This window comes from Meles meles, chromosome Y (genome assembly GCF_922984935.1).
Source record: "Meles meles chromosome Y, mMelMel3.1 paternal haplotype, whole genome shotgun sequence".
Lineage (NCBI taxonomy): Eukaryota > Metazoa > Chordata > Mammalia > Carnivora > Mustelidae > Meles > Meles meles.
The window spans coordinates 3,717,150-3,737,474 of record NC_060088.1 but is presented as its reverse complement, the minus strand read 5'-3'; the positions used below and the strand labels follow the sequence as shown (position 1 = coordinate 3,737,474).

General features: G+C 48.6%; 1 protein-coding gene across 4 annotated transcripts in view; it reads left to right on the top strand.

Moving 5' to 3' along the window:
- The first annotated feature begins 1,646 nt into the window (after positions 1 to 1,646).
- The window catches only part of LOC123935903 (neuroligin-4, X-linked), a 295,963-nt gene continuing 277,284 nt past the window's right edge, over positions 1,647 to 20,325 (top strand). For 2 of the 4 annotated variants that reach the window (XM_045996731.1, XM_045996734.1), the window contains exon 1: positions 1,647 to 1,987. The gene's annotated coding sequence lies outside the window, so the exon portion shown is untranslated. Of the gene's footprint in view, positions 1,988 to 2,519; positions 2,539 to 2,902; positions 2,924 to 20,325 lie in introns of those variants that run through there. The other 2 variants (XM_045996732.1, XM_045996733.1) reach the window with 2 other exon arrangements.

The following is a 20,325-nucleotide window of genomic DNA, read 5'->3' as shown; positions in this document are numbered from 1 at the left end:
TTAAATATAACTTATTATATTTTAGTATTATATAATTAATTATTATATGTAATGTATTATATGTCATATATAATATATAATAAGTTATATATAACTTATATGATTTATGACTTATAAAATTATTATATTGTTATATATTACTTATGAGTTATATATATGTGTATATATAATAAATATATATAATTTATTACTATATATAATAAGTTTTATATATACATATGCAGGCATAGATTTGTATACATCTTTTTGGTAAAAGGTGATTTCATACATAGTATCTCACTTAAACATCCCCAGAAAACCACAAAAGTCTGATTTTAAATCATTCTTTGACGGGCGTAATCTCTCAGATTCATAGAATAGGACCCACTTTCCAATATGTCAAAGCTAGCAAGGGTAGACACTTAAAATGAAAGCAAGTAACCTGACTCAGTATCCATCACCTTCCCCTTTATTGTCCCCCTTCCCCGCCTACCCCCCCCCATCCGCCATAAGTTTCTCTCCCAAAATTTGGGAGGAATCCCTAATTCCAACGCAGCAAATACCGACTGCAGGCTGGATGCCTCCGTCGGCCGTCTAGGCGCAGAAGGCATAGTGATGATGTCCTCTGGGTAGGGGACATCCCCTTTTTCCTTCAATAAATACATTTCCTTCCATAAAGACATCCTTCCATAGATATATCCTGTGAAATGATTTTAGGAAAAGCAAGCCCTGATTTACAGCTTCTTGCATGTTGAGTCCTTGTGTTAGCTCCCATCACGATGACACCAGCAAGTCCCTCCTTCTACCTTCTCCATTTGACGGATGCAGAGACAGAGGCAGAACACTTAAATCCACACCTAAGGTCATGTGCAGCTTGAGCCCCAGCAATGTGGTTTTAGCATCTGCGTTCATACAGCGTCCCCTGACTTATCGGTTAGAGACCTCAGACCCGGCCCATGCAGAGCCGGCTCCCTCCAAGCCAAGGATACATACCAGGTCCTACCCGCAAACTTGAAGTTGGCCGGGGAAGCATTAACTGGACCCTGGAAGCAGGGCTGAGGTGTTGAACTATAACTGGCCAAATCCTAACAACCTCTCCCAGTGCTGTATTCATCCCAAACATGACTGTATCAGAAAAGAAGCAAACGAAAGGTATGGACCTATCACCTGGGCATCAGGGAGGCTCTGTCCTTTACAGACCTTCCATTGCAATTTGATGCAAAAAAAAAAAAAAAAAAAAAAAAGATACTGTTGCTTCTGGTGTAACCACACCACCACCCTGCACAGTAACATATTTGTCAGCCCGACCGCAGGGCTCCTCTCTGCCAGCCTCCTTGCGGTGCAAACCCTCCAAGAGTTAAAGATGTTTGCAAATACTGTAGCGTGTTTGGGGTGGAGGAGAGCAGAACCGCCCCGGCAGCAGCCAGCTTTGTTCCGCGCCCCAGTGGCATGGTGGCCCCGCGTGACGCGCTCACCTGTTTCGCCACCCTGGCCCCGGGGATCTCTGTTACAGCTGGTTTGCACTGGGATTAGCTGCTCTTTGCATTAGCTCGTAGCGGTGGATGTGGTTTCTGTAGTGATGGGACCCAGTGCGGAGATCCATTGGCTGCTGGCTTTGTAAATTTCATTCAGTTTGGTCCAATAGCAGAGGGGGACCGCGGAGACATCAGGAGCTCTCTCTCCAGTCTCCCCTCTCCCTGGCAGACCCGTCTCTGTCTCTCCGCACAGAGCTCTCATTCAGACCCCGCTCTGCCCTTCCTGCTCCCACTGGGTGGCTTTTTCCTCCTCTTGGGGGCCGACACAACGAATTTCCTCCCAACGGCCGCGTCGGTGGTCCCCACATTCCTCTGGAGGAGCAGATCTAGGGAAGGGGGGGGGATTGGAAAAAGCACAGACTCCCGGACTCAACACAGCCTTCCTGAATGCTACCCGCCGTCAGGGTTCCCTAGAAAAATCTGGATGTGTGGAAAACAGCCGTTCCGGCCAATGCAGCTCTTCCGCGACTAAGGTAGGTGCCGTGTTAACATGGGTCTCTGGGTTACGGATGTATTTTCCAAGCCTTTTCAACCCTGGGACGTGTGTGTGCGCCCCAGCCGGAGCCTCCCCAAAGGCGCTCGAGCTCCACTTCCTCCAGGCCTTTTCTTGCATTTTATTTTGGAAATTCGGACAAGAAATCGCGCCCATCTGCCGCTCCATTTCTGAGGTGTGGGTGGGAGTGTGGACGGATATGGGGGGCCCGTCCTGTGCCAGCTTCATGCACAGATCCACACTAACATTGCATTTTAATTTTTTTTTCCTTTTTATCCTTTTGACTTAAAAAAAAAAATTGGGACCCCCGGGGCTTTGGAAGTATTTTGCTGCAATCAGCTGTTTGAACGGCCTTGGGGCCGTGTGTGATGTGTTTACAAAGTAGCGCTGTCTTACATACAAATAAACAGAAGAGTGTGGCGGGGAGAGGAGGAAAAAAAAATTTATCTGCAGTAGAGGGAGAACAGGAGCAAAGCGTCAGTTCTCTGCAAACCGGGACTGGAGATGAAGACAGGACTACTTCTGGAGACTGTGAGCAGCCACGAGCTTTTTTGCCCCCCCCCCCCCTTTTCTCTCTCTCTCTCTTTTTCCCCCCCTCCTCCTTCTTTAAGTAGACTGTCAGCTACCAGCTCCCGGGCTGCTTTTTTTGGGTTAACCAGAGAGGAAGAAAGGAAAACAGGCTTGGCCGGGGTTGTATTAAGCGATTTTTTTTTTCCCTCCTCCATCCTCTGCCGGCCTCGTAGAAGATGACGGCTGATGTGATGCACGAAATAACGCACGTGATTGATTAGGACCTGGCTGGGCTTTGCTGGGGAGCGACCCGGGCGCGCCGGAGACCCCGGGTGGAAACCAAATGACGGCAGCTTCGAGCGGGTTCTGCAAAGCCGGGGCGCGGGCTCCAGGCCCCCCTTTTCCCGTGCGTGTGGGTAGGGGGGAGGCAAGCGGCGGAAAGGGGGGGGGGGTGGCGGCGGCGGTGTTTTCCTGTTTCGGGAGCCTTTGGGTCTGGCCTGGACCTTTTCGGGGGGCACGCAGCTGCCTTGCGAGCAGCATCCCCGCGCCGCCTGCGTGTCTGCAGGACCACAAAAGTTGGTCGCTGCGGGAACGTGCGCCCGGCGCCCTAGCGGGGTCTCAGGGGGATGCCGACCCCCAGAGAAGCCGGCTCCCGGGAGCAGAGCTCGCGGGGCGCACGGCCGGCGGGTCCCCTGGCCTACGCTGGAGGTAGGGGTCTGGAGGTAGGAGTCGGTTCCTATATGTGGACCCCCCCCTTGGCCTCGGGGAACCTAGCAGAAACCCCCATCCCAAAGCTCTCGGCCGTCCCGCGCTGCACATTCCCTCCTGCCCCCCAACCCCCGGCTTCCGCGGCCGATTTCTGCCCCCCCACTCCAATCCCGCGCGGCTCGGCCTGGCCCCCCTCCTACTCCAGTGGGCAGAGCTGGTCGCGAAGATCCGGCTCCCGGCGGCCCGAGGCGGGGGCGGGTGCACAACGGGGAGTGGGCGCGGGGTTGCGAGACCCCGAAGGCAGCCGGCGAACTTGAGTCCCGCCCCCTCCCCCAGGCCGCGGCGGCGCCCCTCCGCCTGCGCCCGCACCCGCGTGGCCCGACCTGCGGCCGTGCGGGCGGGGGCGGGAAGGGGCAACGTGTCGCGCGGCTGCAGACCCTGCGCCGGGGCGGGGGCGCGGGCGCGGGCGGGGTGGGGGACCGCGGGCTGGCAGTGGTGGGGGCAGGGCCCAGCTCCCCGGCCGCGCGGCCGACCCCTCGGCTGTCCCCTCCCCCGCCCGCTCTCCCGGACGCCCGCCGCCTGCCTGGGCGCGCTCGCCCGTCTGCCTGCTGGACGCCCCCCGCCTCCCCGCGCGCGCCCCCCACCCTGCCCTGGCTCCCTCGGCCCGGAGAGGGCGCGCGGGCTCGGAGTGCTGGGCGCGGGTCTCGCGGGCCGGCGCCGGGGTCCGCGCGTGGGGGTCGGGCCCCGTGCGGCGCGCAGCCCTGGGCCCGGGCGCACCACTCCGGCGCCTGCTCGCCGCCAGACACAGCGCCCTTTCTTCCGGGGGCGGGGGCGGGGGCGCCCGGAGCTCCGCACCCCCGGCCCGGGGGACCACCTGGGAGCCCGCGTCCGGCCGGGAAGGCGCGGGGCACGGCCTCTGCGACCCCCCGCCCTGCCCCAGCAAAGCCTCGCTGCCTTTATTTTATGCATTATTTTTGGCTGCGGCTTGCGCTCGCTCGGACTCCTTGTGCTGAACCGGCCCGCAGGTGTGCGTCTGTGTGTTGTCGGAGCCGCGGGGCTGCTCTTTCGGGGCGGGCTGGGGAGGGGGCGCCGGAAGCCGCGTTGGGGGCCCGGGGGGAGGGGAGCTGGTGGGGGGGAGGGGACGGCCCCCGCGGAGGGTCCCGGCCGCAGCTCGGGTCAGGAGCCTGGGGCGCGCGGAGCGCCCGAACCCGAGCGCGCCGGTGAGTGTGGGGCGAGCGGGCACCGCGGATCCCAGTCTCGCTTTTGGACCCAACTTAAGAAATGTGGGGTGAGGGCTGCTGGGTGGGGGTTATTAAACCTAGCAGGTGCTGTCCTTGCGAGCAGAATCCACAAGGTGGTGGTATGGATTCTGCTTGGGATTTGGCCCCCCCCCGCCCCATTTGGTCAATGGGGGGGGGGGGTGGGACGGTTTTAGGTGCTCATAGCCTATGCTTTGGGAAGGGATCTATGGCTTCGGCATCAAGGGCGCGTTGCCTTAACTGCCTTCTAGTGAGAGGTGGGGCGAGCTAGGGCTATGCCCAGAGTCAGCACTTAGCAGGATTTCAGGAACGCAGAAAAGGAAAAAAAAAAAAAAAAGGGGTAAAAGAAGGCAAGAAAAAGTTTAGGGAGACCTAGTTATCCTGATGCAGAATTTGCAGCCCGTGTGGGCGTTCCGCAGGCAACACACAGGGGCCAGCTGAAGCCCGGGTGGGGAGGGACGTCCTGCAGCCAGAAATTCAAGGTCCAGGAGAGAAACAGATCCGACTTCCCATCAGAACAAAGCAACCTCAGCCGCTCACACGGCTCCCCGGTGGGAAGGGACAGGCTCACCGGCTTCCTAGAGGGTGGCAGAACGCAGAGAAATGAGCACATTGCACCGAAATCTGCACTTTTGTGGGGGCGGTGGGGAAGGGAGGGGAGAGAGTACAGAAGTATTACGTGCCTTGAGTTGTCAGTGGGAAGAGGTTAACAGGAAGCGTGAAAAAAATCTCAGGATAGGTTTCCCTGTGTGCACGGAATACAAGAGACACCGTTAATAGTACATGGGTGCATCCATGCCTTATTTCCCGAAAGAAAAAAAAATTCTGGATTTTGTATTTGTTTTTGTCCCCATATGGGGAACCTAAGAATTTCACCGGGGGGGGGGGGGGGGCGTAGGGAAGGCTCTGCAACTATGTATTTTTTTTTTTCCAGATTAGACTTCCAGAATTGTGTTATCCAAGGAAATGCTATATATATATGGCCACATATATATATGGCTTAAATGTATGGCATAAATTTGTAGCTATGGCAGGTTTCAAGAGTAGCATCTTGGCGTAGAAGAAAATGATCAGGACCAGTTGTAGCAAGTGGAAAATTACTTCATCAGTTTAAATCACTGAATTCAAATGAGAGGATTGTGTTCTTTGGGGGAAACCGGGATGATTTGGAGCAGGAATTGAATGATAATTGTATTTTCATAATAATAGCTGTGATCCGAGGCCGGCTTTAAGGTGTTTTGACCTGTTTTTCTGGGGTAAAGGAATGGTTCCCTTCCTTTGTATTTTTTTTTTCTTCTTCAACAAATAATGCTGAATGTATGTTTGGTCTTCAATGCTGCAGTCCAGCCCATTTTGAGCAAATCTAAGAATAGAAAAGATACTTGATTCGTAACTGATTGCCCCAGGAGGCGGATAAGGCAGGTACAGAGCTGTTGCTAAATTTGCAAGTGAATGAACTTGAGGATTGTGGCAAGTTCTTTTTTTTTTTTCTTTTCCTTTTGGCATGGAATGTGTAGACTAATGATAAGTATATGGGGGTTTCTCTTTATTTCTGAACTTGGCCTTTTCATTTGGGTGTCTTTGTAGTAATCTGTGGAAAGCTTCTGGTCTCGGCACCAGGGGTAGCGTGCTTACTGGCTAAGCCTGTTACATTGCTTTCAGAATGTGCAAGGGTCTTTTTCAGAACTCTTTAGAATATGGTCCCTCTTATGCCCCGACCACAGGGAGGGGAAGAAAAAGAAAAGGCTGGAGATGGTTTTTACAAAAGTAAACATTCAAGTGCATGGGAATTTGGCTTCTGTTTCAGAGTCTGTGGTTTGAACTAGAGCTCCGTAGTGGAAACATTGAGTATTGGCAGATCAGGATGAGGACGGCAACTTGTTGATGGAATGTATCTTACTCCAATGACGTTTCAAGATAAACATATTTGACGTCCCTAAATCCTCACCCGGCAGATAGGCTTCTCCGGCTAAAGTAGACTTAAATCCCAAACATGGGGAGAGCTGATTTCAGTATGTTGATTTTAACTGTAAGGAACATTTTTTCTTTTCTTTTCCTTTTTTTTTGGGGGGGGGGTATATAAACCACTCTGTGTTTCTTTCTGTAATGTTTTCCACCTTAACAATAGATGTTATATTTCCCAATGAGAAAAATACGTTCAGGGGTTAGTTTAAACAAGTCGCATCATTTTTTTTGAGAAGACACTTCATGTTCTACTTAATTACGTTAAATAATAATAATGATCTGAAGACAGACTGTGCTTTCTGTGCGGTAACAAGGGATTTCTTAAACTCGCCGGCTACCAGTTTCCGATGCCATGGACAGCGTTTGCCCATTCATGGGCCATTCCCTCCACGAATGTTTTCCGTTTTTGTCATTTTTTCCTAAACAACCTACACGGGGCTTTTCAAAGCCTCCACTGTTCTTTGCTTTGTGAATGGCAGGATGGGCAGCCCTCCTTTTTCTCGGGGAGGACGGAGGAGCAGAAATGAGCAGGGCGTAGAAATCAAGGCCTACAGGTTGGCCATTTCGCCAGTGCCTGCCTTTGCACAGACCTGTAGGCCAAGCTTTTCTCTCTGCAGTGGTGACAACTCAACAAAGGTAAAAGGCTCCTAAAATCACAGCAATGGAAGGCTGGTCGCGGGGCACAGCCCGTCCATCCAGGGCTCCCTTCAAACTCCAGTCACTGAGTGTTGAGTTCCCTGGTCAGGTGTGTGCCTGCCTGAGCTCTACGTGCCCGTGCAAATTGGCCAGTTTCCAGAACGGTCCTTGTATCTCGCCCAACCCTCCCTTTCTCCCAAAAGTGGTACCTTAAGGAAAAAAAAAAAACAAACCCCAATGAACGTAACCTACACAGTAAGATGATGTTGTAGTGAACCGATTCCCAAGCGCAGAAAGCGTCATCTTTGCATCATCTAGAGAGAAAATGAGGAAGCATGAAGCCTAAAACCTCCTTGGAATCAGTCTCCGGACACAGATCTTTATTCGGGGTACTGCTAATGAAATGGCATGTGCTTTCACAGGTGTGTGGAAATGTGTGGAAACCATCCAGGGTTTTGTTTGGGTGGCTTTCTTTAAGATGAATGTTCTATAAATAGGGATTTGCTACAGTAACCCTGTGCTATTTTGGGATGACAGTGGGACCTTCTCGGTTCTGCCTGTTCATGGTGCTGAGCCTTCTGGTTTGGAAAGGCCAGTTTCTCATGGCATGATGAGACCCCGGGTCTGGAAGTTATCATTCCAGGTGTATGTTTAGATTTTATGTTACTGGGGTAGGAACACGGGAGCTGAGGTCTGGCCTCTTAGCAAACTTTCCAGCGAACGGCACCGTATTGCTAACACTGGGTAAGAAGTTGTGTCGCTCAGGTCTCGAATTTGCTTATCTGGCTTAGCTAAGGGATTACACCCATTGATTCCTAAAGCCCCTTTCTCGGTCTCCCCAGCCCCCGGCAAGCACCATTCCCCTCTATGAATCTTGGAGTTTGAGTAAGTTCCACACCTGCAGGCATTAGCTAGCTGCTCCTCTAGGCGCCATTGCCTTTTTTCTTTCTGTTGGTTGTGCCATCGTGTCCCCTCCCCCCTGCCCCCATGTGCCCCCCTACGGAAGGGCAAAGGATACAAATGTTGCAAATTTTGCAAAGTGCCCCCTCTTTGAAGCATGGACCTTGGCCTGCTCTCTTTGGACCATAAAAACAAATGACTTGGTTAGTTTGAAGTCTCATTCCTTGCTGGGGTTTTGGACCCTTTTAACAAAGAACCACGGTTACTGACCCTGAGTGGCGCTGACTGGAAACCACACTGAGAAGGCCTTTTGCAAAGTGTGGCAAAGGTCTCTTGCTCTGTTCCCGTCGCCCTGATGGGATTTGCTCTCCGTGTCACTTTCCTTGTTTCGCATTTCAGCATCACCAAGGCTTGGTTCACAGCTGAGGCAGGGACGAGGATTGCATTCCTTGGCTGGTCTGAAGGAATGTGGTAATGATTGAAACGTGTGTGTTTACCTACACACGGACGCTCAGATGCACAAATGTAACCAAGACCTATTTTCCTTTCTTTCTTTTTTTAAAGACTTACTTATTTGAAAGACAGAGGCAGAGAGGGAGAAGCAGACTCCTCACTGAGCAGGGAGCTTGATGGGATGTGGGGCTCCATCCCAGGACCCTGAGATCATGACCTGAGCTGAAGGCAGATGCTTAATCAACTGATCCCCCAGGTGCCGCAACTAGGAGCAGTTTCTTGCATAAAATAATGTTATTAGCAAACTATATCTAGAAACCTTGCATCATTTAGCAAGCCAAATTCCATGTAAATACATATACAATTACCAGTGTATAAGATTACATTTATATGCACTCCTAATTGTACTTGTGCGTTATCCATTTATAAACTTGTTTTTACATGCAATTTAGGTAATTGATGGAGAAAGCTTTCATCATTTAAACTTGGTATATTTCGTGATTCATTGGAAAGCTTTTATACATCTCTGTTTTAGCTTTTAGGTATCTCGATGAATGAATTCATTTAGATAATATATATATACACACAATTATGTATTGTATAGTTTTTTGTAAATATACAGCCTACAGAATAAATTGCTGTATCCAAAATACTGTAAGCATTAAACATCAAAAGTACCCTAAACATAGAGTACCTTGGTAGATCTTGGGAGATAGACAGTCCTGCATTTTCCAGAAGAAAGTATTGTATGTGGCGAGTGCATTTCCACGCTGGTCTCCAGTATCGACGTAGAATGGTGCACAGAAACTACAGATTGGAAAATCGGTTACCCACACGTGATGGCACGCATATTGTAGTACTCAGGGAAATGTAATGAATTCACATTTCGTGTGCTTTCGTGAACCGCTTGGGACCTCTTCTGTCCGTGGGACCCTGTGGCTAGCCGTGGATCTTTCCTGCCTGTATAGGCAACTCGTGCTTTTCTCCAAAAAGACTGTGACCACCTGAAACTAATTGTGTGTCAATGACACTCCAAAAAAAAAAAAAAAACCATACGAAAAGGATGGAGACTATCTGATGTTATGTGGCCACCAGGCAGGCATGACAACACAAGGATGACCATGAACACAAGGGCCATGGTGGCCAAGGCTCTCAGTCTGTGTAGCCCTCTGCCCACCGTGTGATGGGTTCTGTTGACTCATTCTCTTGGTGGCTTTGCTCAACATGAAAAACCAATATGGTGGACTCAGGACTGGAGCTCCTTGGCCCTGGCAGGAAAGAAATCGCATGACTAAGGTATTTCTGTGTTTTTCTGGAAACTAGCTTCTTTCTGCACTAGAGCTCTGGTCTTTGGGTTTGCTCTTCCCCTCTTTCCTGGAGCTCTTGGGTGGAACGTGTACTACGTGCCAGTTGCAGGCTGGGGCAGAAGTTCAGGGCTGGTAGTAAAGAGAAGGGTTTGGAATATGCCAGAACTCTCAGATGTGCTCATAAGAACATGGTTAAGGTCTTTGGCTCATGCATGTGTCTCCTGTCCTGTTTTGGTTGTGTAGCATGGGTTCTCCCCGTCTCTCCCTGCCTTCCCCTTGCTTCCGAGCTGTCTCCCGTTTTTGAGGAGTGATGAGGTCTCATTGCTCCTCACCGGGCTGAAGGAATCACAGACGTAACTAGATAAGATGCAGAGATTCCCATCGTCAGGAGGCGGTAGCCAATCACCACCGCGAAGAGCTCCCACGACGATCTGGAGGAAATCCTCACATGCCCTGTGTGTTTGGCTGGTTCTCTTTCTCAAAGCTGTCAAACCCCGTACTTGAAAAACACTGGTTTTCATTTTGGCAAATCTGTGAGTAAATACAGGCATAAAGCGGATGACTTTGACTCTGTCAAGAAGGGCGCGCCCGGGAGACACTTTTGGGTGTGCTGGTTGCGTGAGCCCTCAGGGGTGGACGTGTTCTTGCTGATCCCAGCCGTTTCCTGGCGGTCGTTATGAAAATCCATGCGAGGCGATAGTGAGCTCGGTCCGCAGTCCCAAAGCCTGACCAGCACCTGGATTCCCACTGTCCTTGATCCTCAGAGAATGAAAACTCACAGATAGTTGTCTCATTCTCGGCCATCTTGGTGGAATCTCTCTCTCTCTTTTTTAAAGATTTTATTTATTTGACAGACAGAGATCACAAGTAGGCAGACAGGCAGGCAGAGAGAGAGGAGGGAAACAGGCTTCTGACTGAGCAGAGAGCCTGATGCGGGGCTCGATCCCAGGACACCGAGATCATCACGGAACTGTGCTGAGTATCCTTGTATTTTATATATATACACACACACACATATATATAAATATATAAAGATTTTATTTATTTATTTGACAGATAGAGATGACAAGTAGGCAGAGAAGCAGGCAGAGAAAGAGGCGGAATCAGGCTTCCCGCTGAGCAGAGAGCCCGATGTAGGACTTGATCCCAGGACCCTGAGATCATGACCTGAGCCGAAGGCAGAGGCCTTAAACCACTGAGCCATCCAGGCGCCCCAATATTTTACCGACAGAGCAGAGAGAGGAACTGAGAGAGTGTGAGATTCCTTGAGAGTGGTTTCCTTGCCAGGGTCATCTGCAGGTATCAACTGGGTATTCCTTTTTCCTGGCCATTACATTTATTTATTCAATATCTGTTGAAGGCTAAGAAGTAGCCATATAAAGAAGACCACATTGTTTATTTTTTGTTTATTATCCACATGACAATCTATACAACAATGCCATTTTGCCCCTGTATCATAGATATTAAAAAAAATTGTGGGGTGGGTAGAAACAATACAACATGAACTTATGATTAGGAACAAAAAAGTTTTATATCAGAATCTCCCTTCCTGTGTGTGTGTGTGTGTGTGTGTGTGTGTGAATGTTTTTTTTTTTTTCCATTTTATTTTGTGTGAATGTTTTTATGGGTTTCATCTCTCATGTCCTAAGTTCCCGGTTAAGGAAAACAACGTCTTAATTCAGTGCTGATCAATCTGGCTTAAATAATGCCTTCATTAAATAAATAAATTAATTGAATAAATTAAATAAATCATGGCTTCATTCAATGCCGATAAGTAGTTAAAGGCAAAATCGCCAGGGCCGTAGAGCTTCGATGTTAGCAGTCAGGTTCATTTTTCTAGTTTTCAGAAGACGATGGTAACAGTTTACCTGCTTGAACAGGACAAAGTCCTAGAGGAGGACAGACAGGTGAAGATGTTCCAGACGGGGTAGGGAGGTGACCTAGAGCCTTGGGGAAAAGAAGCCTGCCTGGCCTAAGGGACACCAGGGTGACACACACTTATATATAAATATATATATACACATAAATACATATATGTATATGTGTGTATATATATATATATAAAACCACACACCTGTGAGCTCCTTCATTGCAGAGAGCTTGTACCGTTAGGATCCTACCACAGAGAATGATTTGGAATCCATGCCCGTTAGAGAACTACAATCAGTGAAAAGTAGACATTTGCAGAAACAGTACAAACATACAAAAAACAAAAGAAAACAAACACCAAAAAATGCCCCCCTCACGCCAGCATCTTTCTTTCTGCTCGACTTGGTCTCAGCCCCGACTTCAGGGAAAGCCGCTGAAACGTATCCCAGCAGGGGACGCGGGAGAAAATAGTTCTGTCCGAGGGTAAGGGTGACGTTCACCCAGGAAGAAAGTCTAAGTTACATGGAAATTAAGTAATCGTTAAATGCTCAGGGGCGCCTGGGTGGCTCAGTCAGGGAAGCATCTGCGTTGTGCTTGGGTCATGGTCTCAGGGTCCTGGGATCGAGCCGTCTGCTCACTGGGGACTCTGCTCATGTTCTCCCTTCCCACTCACGTGCACTCTCTCTCTCGCCAATAAATACATAAAAAATCTTTAAAAATTAGCTAAATGTGCAGAGAAATAAAGTACAGTGGTTCGTGCTCATCCCTGGGTTCCAGTCACCCCTGACCCTCTTATCGGGGTCCCTGTGGGGAGGAGGAAGCAGGTGCGTCTCCTGCTGACCTAGCTCCCTCCTGGCCCACTCTGCCAGGCCACAGCACCTGCATGCCCCCTTCGCCTCCCCCCTGTAGGCATCGTATCCTCTCACTGCATCGTGCAGGGGAGGGTGAGTACAGGCCACGAAGATGTCTTCAGAGACAGACCAGACTCGCATCACTTTTGTTGACTGTAGGATTACACCTGTTCTACTGTATCCGGAGTTGCTCTGACTCTCTTACTGCATCTGATGATAAATTAAATGTGATTGTACCAATGTTGGCTGCGATATTGGGGATCCGTACGATTTACAATTGCATGCGCCCACGAGGAGGTCCTGAATCATATCCCCCACAGATGGGGGGACGAACCCCTGGTTAAAGCAGGGATGCTAAAATGGCAGAGCAGAAAGTGGGAGCAACCTGACTTTGTTATAGCATGAAACAAGCCAACCTCCGTGGAAGGAGGGCTCGGTGGGTGAATTGTAGACTGTGCAAAAACAGGCAACAAGGTTATTATGAAAGAACCAAACGGGGGGCACCTGGGTGGCTCCGTTGAGCGTCCGACGTTTGGTTTTGGCTCAGGTTGTGGACCCAGAGTCGTGAGATCGAGCCCTGCCTTGGGCTGCTGACTCAGCCTGGAGGCTGCTTCAGAATCTGTCTTCCTCTCTCACTCTCGCCAATCAATAAATATAATCTTAAAGACAAAAACCAAAACAAAAAATTAAAAACCTCCACACAGAAACCCTTAATAAATAAAACTGGAAGATACTTGTGATGCAATATGTCAGAAAAACACCATCTCAGTGAAACACTCCTGACCGTGTAGGTTCATAGTAGAAATGCAACCGTAGCGTATTCTGAGGAGGAAACAGCTCAAGTCCTTCCTCACTTAGACTTTGGGCAAAAGTGTTTGATGAGGATTCAGTCTGCCATGAGTGTTTCACGGATTACGTCTACCAGTTTGTGCCGTAATTATGTTGCCTGAAGGTTTTCTTGCGTGAATGACAAGAAAGACATACTGTAATGTACCAAATTTACACTAACTTGCATAAATAAGCATGTGTCTTAATTTCACAATAGAACGTCTCTGCATGTTTAATCCGGTCCCGTCCAAATTAACAAGAAATTGTTTAATTTTAGGTTTTTGTCGAGGGAGGGGTAGAAAAAAGCTCCCCGCTGAGCAGAGAGCCCGATGCAGGACTCGATCCCAGGACCCTGAGATCATGACCTGAGCCAAACGCAGATGCTTAATGGACTGAGCCACCCAGGTGCCTAGAAATTGTTTACTTCCATGACTGCCTAACATATGTACTGATATTTATATATATAATCTTTATTTTATATATATATTATATAAATATATAGCATTTTATGTTGGTTTTACATATATAAAATATACATAACATGCATACATATACATATAAAACCTACATGTATGCTGACACTTTATATTTTTATGTATCTTATTTATAGACATTTTTCCATTTTCTTAATCTTATGTATATTTTATATCATATATAAATATATAAATAGCAGCATACCTATGTAAATTCATAAATATACATCAGTATATATAATTTATGTCTATATAATTTAAGTAATAAATTCTATAAACACTCATATATATTTACTAAAGTGTATGATTTATTTTTATTGGGAAACCTATCTTTCTGAAGATTTTTAGAAATCATTTATTACTTTGAGAGAGAGCACGAGCAGGGGGAGGAGCGGAGGAGAAGCCGACTGCCCGCTGAGCAGGGAGCCCGATGCGGGGCTCGATCCCAGGACCCCCAGGTAATGACCTGAGCCGAAGGCAGACGCTTCACCCACTGAGCCCCGCAGGCGTCCCCTGATTTGTAAAAAGACAAAAGTACCTGCATTCTGTAATACTGTAACAGGCTCAGTAAAACTTGAAACATATTGGTTACACTGATAAACTTGGACTGTTACAACTTTGTTGCTAAATCTTTCCAGGATCTCCCTGGACCTTCTCTGTGTTGCAAATGTAACATACGGAGCACCTGGGTGGCTCAGTGGGTTAAGCCTCTGCCTTCGGCTCAGGTCATGATCTCAGGGTCCTGGGATTGAGCCCCGTGTTGGGCTCTCTGCTCAATGGGGAGCCTGGTTTCCCCCTTCTCTCTCTCTCTGCCTGCCTCTCTGCCTACTTGTGATCTCTGTCTGTCAAATAAATAAAATCTTAAAAATGTAACTTAGAAGGGGAAGCAGTTGCAATGCTATATTTAAGCATCGTCTACCTCCCCTGCCCCCCAAATATGCTGCTTCATTCAGACAAAACACAGCCCAGCCTGTGCACCTGCGGGGCCTTCAGGGCATTCCCAGAGCGAGGCGTGGAGCCCTGGGCCGTTTTGTGTCACCTCCCCGGGCATCCCTGGGTCGTCAGGTGTTGAAACATGTCAGCGGCCCTGCTGTCCGTGGTCTTGGTTTCCTCTGGTTTGTCTTCAACCGTGCTGGTTGGCAGCTTCCGCCTCGAGGAAGGACCCCGTAAACCACGTGTCCCTAATGGCGTTGGCAGCCCCCCTGGGGTGGGTGGTGCACAGGGCTCGTCCTGGCCCTGGCCGCTCCTGGGTCCTCACCTGGGCAGCTCACAAATGGGACCCAGCTGCCTCCCCTCCTTCCTCCCCTCCTCCTCCTCCACTCCACGAGCCTCCCTGATGGGCCTCGCAGGACGCACCGGCCTCTCTCGAATCCAGGACAGCGTTCACGTCCACACTGTGTAAGCTTTGTGCCTATTTCAGTTTTATGTATTACAATTTTTGGAGGGTCTGGACGGCAAGGTGCAAGGATTCTACAAGAGTACAGGTTTTTACCGACCTTCCGTTGGGGGAATACAAAAATCCGCCTGACTGGTGATCAAACTGATGATTAAACTGATGATTAAATTGCCTGCATCACACACAGCCTAGAGTTTGTTGGGCTCTTCAAGATGATATGAGGCAATAATTCATAATCACACGTTGTGAGGACTCTCATAAGAAACCCAACAAATGTATGTATTCCTTCATTTACGTGGAAAGAAACCCAGTCACATGGAGCTTCCGTGATTTTTCCCGGATGGCCCACAGCTGGTCAGTCCTATTTATTATATTGCATTTAAAGATTTTGTTTATTAGGGAGAGAGCGTGAGCAGACAGGAGGGGCAGGGGGAGAAGCAGACTCCCTGTTGAGCCATGAGCGTCAAGTGGGGCTCGGTCCCAGGAACCCAATATCACGACCTGAGCTGGAGGCAGACACTTAACCAGACCGTCACCGACCCAGACACCCAGGTGCTTCTGGTCAGTACTTTTAAAACAAAACACTGTTCACAAAAGGAAGGTGAAGAGCTTCGAATTTCGGGGTCTGACGCATTTCTGTTTGCCGATCAGCCTACACATTCATAGCACAAAGCACAGGAGGTCAGTTCCGAAACCTACTTTTTCTTTGCAGATTCACAAGGTGAATGATTTTGCAGAAAGGCTCTAGTGGAGATCTTCAGCTGGGGGGAGGGAGGGGAGGCAGAACAGGACCCCCAGTCCACAGGGGCTGGTCTGTGCATGTCTGTGCATGTCTTGTCTTTGCATGAGATGTGACTTTTTTTTTAATTGCCCTATGGTTAACATACAACGTTATCTTAGTTTCCGGTTTATGATATTGATTTGAAATGCTGTGTATTACTGACTCTCCCTGCGGGAAGGCTATTGACCTTTGTCACGTTTTTCCAAAGTAATTGACTTTTCCCTGGGCTCTAGGTTTCATTTCCGTAATTTCTTCTTCTTCCCCCCCCCCCCCCCGTGACTTATTTTTGTAATGAAGACGCTGCCCCTCTGAATCCCCTTCACCTGTTTCTCCTCCCTCCCTGCACGGCTCTCCCTCTGGAGACCGGCAGTTCTCTGGATTGGAGACTTTTTTTTTTTTTGGTAGTAAATTATGCTCAGTGAAGTAAGTGAAACCCAGAAAGACAAATACCATATGATTTCACTTCTATGTGAAATCACAAAAAAAAAAAAACACAAACAACCCCGAAACAGATGAACAAACAAAAGACAGACTCTTTTTTTTAAGATTTTATTTATTTATTTGAGAGAGAGAGAGAGAGAGAGCGTGAGAGGGGAGAAGGTAAGAGGGAGAAGCAGACTCCCCAAAAAGCTGGGAGCCTGATGTGGGACTCGATCCCAGGACTCTGGGATCATGACCTGAGCTGAAGGCAGTGGCTTAACCAACTGAGCCACGCAGGCGCCCTAAAGACAGACTCTTGAAGGCAGGGAAATCTGTAGGTCGATGACATTCATCCAGATTAGAGGGGAAGCCGACGTCAGCTTTAAGAATGGCTGACTTAGGGGCACCTGGGTGGCTCAGTGGGTTAAAGCCTCTGCCTTTGGCTCAGGTCATGATCTCAGGGTCCTGGGATCGAGCCCCACATCTGGCTCTCTGCTCAGCGGGAAGCCTGTTTCTGCCTGCCTCTCTGCCTATGTGTGATCTCTGTCAGTCAAATAAATAAATAAAATCTTAAAAAAAAAAAAAAGAACGGCTGACTTAGACACTGTGACTTGTGCGTGACAGTGCCCTGCACTGTGACCTTGCGAGCTGGGAGCTGCGGGCAGGGTGCACTCCCTCTGTCCCAGGCACTCACAATTTCCCCCACGATGCCTTAATGCAAAAAGCGCTTGAAATGGGTCCTTTCTTATTTCAGTGAGACACATTTTAGAACTGGAACTTTGTTACTATTGCTGGAATACATCCGGGCTTTGATTCCTGATAAAACCAGGAGCTGATGATTCCAGTGCGAGGAGAGTTTCCGCGATAGGAAGCTAGCAGAACCCCCTTCCCAATCCTGGGCTGATTCTTACATGTTGATCATTGTACAAAGTATAACCCCTCCCCCTTTTTTTTTCCTTTAGGACATTTTTGCAATACAATTGCAAACAATTTTGCAAATTGCAAATACAGTTTTGCAGTTTGCAAACTTTTGCAAATGGCAAATACAAATTTGCAATACGATTTTGCAAATAATGTTTGCAATTGTTTTCATTTTTAGAAGTAAGCTTTAAGGGAGTTCTAGATTTACAAAACATGATATGAGGAGTTTACAGAGTGCCTGTTTATCTGTACCAAGTTAGCACACTGCGTTGCCTTGGGACATCGATCCCGAACAAGGAGCCTGTACCTGGCCATTACCGATAACCAGACCCCAGACTTTACTGCCATTTCACCCATTTTTACCTACGGCTCCCTTTCCGTTCTGGGATCCCCTCCTGGGAACCACCTTGCAGACGCTTCCCTTATGTACCCCATACTCTGGGACTTGCTTTCAGTGACCTTGTCTTTCAGGACTGTGGTTGTGCGGTGTGAGTGTAGAACGTCCCCTCGTTCGGGTCTGTCTGACGCGAGAGGGTCTTGTGTGTTTTGGGTTGGGGGGCAGGTTGAGCAACGAGGAATGGTCTTTATCTCTGTCAAGGGTATGTACGATGCCCGTGACTTTCCTGGTTCACACTGACCCTCATCGCCCTGCTGAGGTAGGAGTGCGTTGCCAGGTTCCCCCCCCACCGAGAAGTCTCCTGACCCCTCACTTTTGCATCCTCTATGCTTTCAAAGCAAGTCGCTTAAAGCCCATGCGAGGAGGGGAGCACGGAGAATTTGACTGTACGTCTTGGGTGATGGACTTCCCCACCTGAATGATGGACATTTCTTGTTGGAGGAGGATTTCCTGCACCCCTGTAATTCTTCCATCATCCATTTACGTCACTGTGGACACACAGATATTTTGTGCCTCCTTTGAGGACCACATGGCACTATCTTCTAATACTTTGTTACCGCTTCTCCTTTTGTTCCTTCTATGGTTTCGCTGCTGTGGTTCGGACCCCAAGAAGTCTTTGCATTTTCATGACTCCCAAATGCCAAGACTATGTTCTAGAGCATCTCGTAGAGATGGGTTGGATGGAGATGGAGGGCGATGTTCTTGGAAGCTGGGGGGCACCTGATGTATCCTTTACGTTCCATTTAGAGTCTCACTTGTGTTGGTCAGCTCGGACCACCCCCTTGCTGTCCCCGGGATGTTCAGCTCACAGAAATACCACCTTCCTGCAGAAAACCTCATTGGACCAGCCACGGAGGTGCATAATATCTTTGACAGAGTTTCCTCGCATTAGCTTGAAACCTTCTCCTGCAGGAAGCAACGCTTGAGAGTGATGTGGGCACCGTTCCTTCCTGCAACCCCCGCTAGCGTTTTCCGACAGACACACATGAAATTGCAGGAACGCGCTGCTGCCCAGAGACCTCCAGGGCTGACCCATGGAGTTTACATTTTGTCCTGCTGCCTGCATGGCCACGTGCTTCTGTTGGCCACGATCCATGCTTTAAAAAGCAACCTCATTCTCTCAACCCATGATGTGGGTTTTGATATAAAAGTACATCCTAGGAAGCAGAGAGGCAGGCAGAGAGAGAGGGGGGAAGCAGGCTCCCCGCTGAGCAGAGAGCCCGATGTGGGGCTCGATCCCAGGACCCTGGGACCATGACCTGAGGCAGAGACAGACGCTCAACAGACTGAGCCACCCAGGCGCCCCTCAAGGAGATTTTGAAAGACAGGACCTTTTTCCTTATAGGGAAGGAATGAGAAGTGTTATAGGAAACAAGTTGTGGATAACTGTATCAGTTATCATCCCAAAGCCAGTGGTTAAACACACTCCAATTCCCCCCCCCCAACTTTCCCATCCCTAATTCTCTCCCTTTGCCCACTCAGTCAACCAAATTAGGCCATTTTGGTAGAAGCCCACGTGCTGTATTCTCATGGCAAAGACAAAAGCCAGAGTAATAACCTAACCTAGTACGGTCCGCGTTGGCCATTGTTCCCACGCTGATGTGTATTTCGGCAGGTGGGTTTCTGACTCTTGATTAAGTGTGCCCCCACTGTATTTATTTTTCTCATTTTATGGAAAAATAATTGCCCCCATCACCGCATACATGTAAGCGGTACGGCGTGCTGGTCCGATTTACGACTGTTGTGAAGCGATTCTCACATGGTCACACGTCTCCCAAAAGCGTTCGTTAACATCCCTCTGGTCGTGTCACTACAGTTGAAAGAAAACGAAAAAAAAATGTCCTCCTTGTGGTGAGAACTCTTGGGCTCTATTTCCCTAACTGTTTTACGTATCACGCAGCTTAATTCTGATGTTAGCATGGTTCCCGTGTTGCCGCGTTACGTCCCAGGACTGACTGACTGTTTCCCTAAGAGTTTCTGTTCTTTGACCAATTTCCTCCATTTCTCTCTCTCCCCACCGCCCTGCCTCTTGTAACCACATGTCTGATTTCTTTCTTTTTTTAAAGATTTTATTAATTTACTCCACAGACGGAGATCACAAGTAGGCAGAGAAGCAGGCAGGGGAGGGGGGGAAGCAGGCTCCCTGCTGAGCAGAGAGCCCGATGCAGAACTCGATCCCAGGACCCCGAGATCATGACCTGAGCCGAAGGCAGAGGCTTAACCCACTGAGCCACTCAGGCGCCCCTGATTTCTTTTTCTACGACTTTGGTTTTGCATTATTTGTCATTCCCTGACTTAGGTCACTTACCATAATGCCTTCCAGCTGCATCCACATTGTTGCAAATGAAAAAAAAGTAGTAGCTCCTTCTTGTGTATTTATTTATTTATTTTTTTATGGCCGAATAGTATATTCTGTTGTGTAAATATATCACATCTTCTTTATGCCTTCTCCCATCGATAGACACTTAGGTCGATTCCAAGTCTTAGATTTCGTAAATAATGCTGCTATGAACACAGGGATGAGCATAGCTTTCGAGCTAGTCTAGTCTTGTCTTGTCTTTTTTTTTTTAATTTTCTTTTTTTTTTTTAAGATTTTATTTATTTGACAGACAGAGATCACAAGTAGGCAGAGAGGCAGGCAGAG